This window comes from Cupressus sempervirens, chromosome 5, assembly GCF_028749045.1.
Source record: "Cupressus sempervirens isolate cs-2001-9-10 chromosome 5, ASM2874904v1, whole genome shotgun sequence".
Taxonomy (NCBI): Eukaryota; Viridiplantae; Streptophyta; class Pinopsida; order Cupressales; family Cupressaceae; genus Cupressus; species Cupressus sempervirens.
In genome coordinates this window covers 311,048,219-311,053,020 of record NC_143122.1, presented here as the reverse complement: position 1 = coordinate 311,053,020, position 4,802 = coordinate 311,048,219, and the positions used below count along the sequence as shown (strand labels likewise).

General features: G+C 33.0%; 1 pseudogene across 1 annotated transcript; it reads right to left on the bottom strand.

The window, feature by feature from the left end:
- Positions 1-665: 665 nt before the first annotated feature.
- LOC149555879 (zinc-finger homeodomain protein 2 pseudogene) lies at positions 666-2,259 on the bottom strand (annotated as a pseudogene). Its single transcript, XR_016364576.1, has one exon. The product of XR_016364576.1 is annotated as a zinc-finger homeodomain protein 2 pseudogene (transcript).
- Between the last annotated feature and the right edge of the window lie 2,543 nt (positions 2,260-4,802).

Here is a 4,802-nt window from a genome sequence, read left to right as displayed (position 1 = left end):
TGAAATCAATTGAGCAGCTAAAAATGTTCATATCTAAGAAAGAGGAGCTAACATTTATTTGAATAGTTGGGAATGAAACCACACAGACAAGAAAAATGAATTCTAGTATATCCAACAATGTTAGGAGAAGTTCAAATGATTCAATGATCAAACCTGCTGAATTGTTTATGCAGGGAAGGTAATGCATCTTTGACAGTCTATTAATTAGATGAAAGATCAGAATACAAGTATATTTTATTTTCAATTGATCAAAGGGGTCCCTTTAAACCGATCAATAAAAAATTACACTTAACCAATGTGATTGTACTCTATTCGGAATAATCAAACAATCAATAAGGTCCAGCATTCAATTTAACAATGTGTACATTCTATGACCAGGCAGTCAATATGACAAATTACACTTCATTATGTTGCCAATGCTCTAATTAAAACATGAAATGTTTTAGTACTGCAGCAATCAGCACGATTCAACATTCAATTAAACAATCTGTACTTTTTGCAAACAAAAATAATAGAGAATTGTCATGTTTTCACTGACAAAATCCTACTTTATGACCACTGAAGCATTTAAGTTCCGCCTTTTGACCACTGATCCATTTAATGCTTAAGAAAAAGCTGTGACTAAGTGCTCAAAATTTCCAAACAACCACAACAACAAAGGGAAAGGTGAGAACTTTAAATCTTCAAATGGAGAAACCACTGGTTGGTTTCCCTCATGAGTCCTAATTTGAGGGAAAAAAACAATATTTTTAACCTAAAAAAATTAGAAGTCATGTCAGCGGTCATCGGCAGAAATTCACCAAACTAAAAGACCTGACCAAAATGTTTCTTTCTCAATCTTTTCGATTCGGAGTAAAGAATTTATGACATCCACTGAACAACAAATGAAAAAATCATGAAATAACTGATCAGAAAAGAAGAAAGAAGAAGATTCAACTTACAAAAGTAACCCAAGATCATGAACAGATAATGGCTACCATTACCAGACCTCAAGAGAGAAAGTCAGGCCTAATACATAAAACAACCCAACCCCACCATTACAAGCTCCGATTTTTCCCCATGGTGTTCTTATTATTATGCATCCAAACCTTCAAAACATTCCTCCTTACACCCACCTCACTACAAAACTTAGCAACTTCACCCTCATCCTGTTTCTGAATCCTCCAGCCCAACCGCTCAGCAAAAGCACACATCTTCTCCTTCTGCTCCCCGCTAAACTTAGTCCTAAACCGCTTCTTCGAACCCCCACCACCGCTCCTCATATAACCCTCCTCCTCACCAGCCATGTGACCCTCCTCCCCAAAACTCAAGCGACCCTCCACAGCAGCCCCAACAAAAGGCCCTCTCACAAAGCCCCCATACGACCACCCGCCGTCCACTTCCCGCCTGTGGAAGTTCCTATGGCACCCACAAGCCTGGCACTTAAGCGCCTCTTCTCCGGCCATAAACTCCCCACACCCGTCCACAGCATGTGACCCTATGCTTGCCGCGTGGTTCTTCAGGCACTCTCTGTAGCGGACGGTCCTATGGACCTGACCAACATCGTTAACCTTCTCGCTCTTCACCACATCCCTATCCAGGTCATTAAACTCGTAGACCTGCATCCGCGGGGGATTCGAACCCGGGACCTGCGTCTCGCCAGCCGCTACATTTTTAGTAGTGTTGTTATTTTGCTGCTGTTGATCCATCACTAAATCCCTCAAAAGCGACCCCGAAAACCCCTGCTAAACGAAATAATCATCACGATTCCGTCATTTCCTTAATCCGCTGCTAATCCATGAACTTTTTCGCTTAATCCGACTTAAAATTCCACCAAATTGCCTGAAAAATGGAAAATTTTACGATTCCTGGTAAACCCCGCTAATCTATATGATGTTGGGTTTCTTATGATTTGTTTAATCTTAAGAAGAAAGCGTTGGATTTGATTTGGGCATTTTTTTTGTTTCTTCGGCTCTCCTGGTGCTTTACCATAACTGGTTGAAGAAGAATAATAATAAGAAGATATCTGAAATGGGTTTGTTAATTGTGACTACGTGTCTCAACCAGATCCGAACACTGTGTCGGTTACTTTTGCAACAGATCTGAATTTTAAAGTGTTTAATGTGTATTATTCGTGTTTAAGTGAGGCTGCTGTGGCCGTCGTTTTGTCTAAGAGACTGCGCCCTACGTTAGTGGGATGAATATGGATTGACAGGGAAACTGATTCTTCTTAACAACATTTTATTGGAGAAATTTTGTCTGATTTAAAAGCAGGTTAATTTACGGTATTATTCAGATTAAGATTGAGGGGACTGATTTCCGATAATTTGATAATTCGATAATTAAATGCTGTTTGTCAAAGCAAATTAGTTGTTCTACGTCTTTTTATGTTTGACAGTGCAATATACCTTTTCGTGTTTTCAACAGTTTAACAGTTTGGATTTAAGTTTGAATGTCGATAATTTGTTTTTGTTTGAAAATTAACAGTTTTGGTTTCAGGTTTGAAAGTTTGTTTTTTTATTTTGAAAATTAACAGTTTTGAATTGAAGTTTGAACGTTTAAGACATGTTTTTCTTTGTTGTTTTTAACTTGATATTAAATTTTGGATTTTGATATTCAAATTTGAATACTTCGTGGTATAGATATTTTAAAGTAAAAATTGAATTTTTTTATTTTTTAAAAAAGTTTATGACTTAATGTTAAGTTTTGTTTAAATTAAGACTCACATTTGGATATTGTTTATATAAAATTTGTAAATTAAATATTTTGAGATTGTAATTTGTTGAATGATACAAATGAAGTTTTGTTATTTATATTGTTGTTGAAGATCGATTGGTTTTATCTTACTGCTTTTGAATAGGATAGTTCTTATTTGGAATAATTTATTTGTTGCTATGTTATCGAGATTGTAATTTGTTGAATGATATAAATGAAGTTTAGTTGTTTATATTGTTGTTGAAGATTGATTGGTTTTATCTTATTTGGAATAATTTATTTGTTCCTATGTTACTTCATATTAACACCATTAAATTTCTAGAGTCCATGATAATAGTGTATTGCATCAACGTTTGGAATCACATTCTATGATCCATCATCACGATGAATAAGAGAGCATAAGGATTTTTTATATTATTATTGTTACTAGTATGTTGTTAATGTGTTGTTAGCTGATTGTAGATTTATACTTACTATATGACATACTAAAAGCTAATATATTTATATAGATATTAAAATTTAAGAGCTACATTATGTATAGACAATTATAGATAATATTTAAAAAAATAATATAGTATAAATTACAAATTAAATTTAAAGATCAAACTTGCTGCTATAATAATTATTTGTTTTAAATTATTTTTCAAAATTTGAACCAAAATATAATTAAATACATTTTAACTATTAAATATATTTTAGTGACATTTTACATATTGTATTAAAAATATATAAATATAATCATATAATTATATTTTTAAGACAACAATTGATATATTATTAGAGTTGATTCTTTCTCAAACAATTAATCTTATAATCTCTAAACTTCCATATAAACAATCTAATAAATCATATATATAACATTTAATTGAAAATCATACAGTTCTAATTCTCAATAATCTAAAGAGTCAGATATGCATCACCTAACCCTAGGAAAAGGGAGACCATAGATGTATTTATTTTCTTCAAGAGTTTAAAATAAGATAAGGATGTGGTATTCAGTTTGTTTTGGTATTAAATTAATTTTCATGTAGGTCAAGATAATAAGCCACTCTTTTTAACATTTGTTAGACCAAAGAGGGCCTTGTAATGTGATAGTTATCTACACTTCCCTCCAAGTCAAGGCAAGGAATAAGAAATGAATAAAAAAGCCCAAGTCAAGAAGTTAAATGTTATTGTAACCTTGGTTTTGTGATAGAAAGAGCTCCAACGTGTTGGATTCCCTTAAGTGGTGTTCTGCCACAAAACAACTTGAGCACACTTTCTATAATGGCTTATGACCCACATTAGAAATATTTCTAATGAAATATGTAGTGGCGTGGGGCCACCTTGGAAAATTGCCTACAAAATCTGCCAATTGTGGGTTCCAATGAACACTGGCCGACAAGTTTCCTTTTGTATGGTTCAACCATAAAAGACATTAACTATTTTTTAATTTATTTTTAAATGTTAATTTTTCCTTGAGATTGATGTATAAATGATTTTATTTCCGGATATGGTAAGAGCAAAATTTTATAACCCTAATGTAGAGCGTTTTGGAGGGTGTGCATAAATTACCATATCTTCTTGTTTGTTGATTTCTTGACTAGTGTGAAGAATTCAAACATGTGGTGCATGTATACAAACACAATTTGATTATCACTTTACAATTAGTGTTCTATTGGTGGCCTTGACCTCGTGGTGTTCTTGAATGCCGATTAGTGTGAGATTTTAATTAGACATGTGGTGAATGTATCTAAACCTAGATTGTTTAGAGTTTAGTCTATAGTTTAATCCTCATTTGTAGTACAACATAGAATCAAGGTCCATATTTTAATCCTCACTTGTAGTACAAGATAGAATCACCTTAGGTTGTTTGTAGGTGTTATGAATAAATTAGTTGTTCTTTTTTTTTTTCTTTTTAAAGTTAAAGTGAATTAGTCACTATAATTATATTAATAAACTGATTCAAAAATTCATTGGTGGAAGAATCAGGAAGAAACCTTAGAATCATTGTCATATACATGTATGATATTCAAAATGAACCATTACATTTGATTTTTCAAGTGAAAATCACAAAATTACTGAGAGTTATACATGAGGGGCACATTGTCCCTAAGCTAGACCCAAAC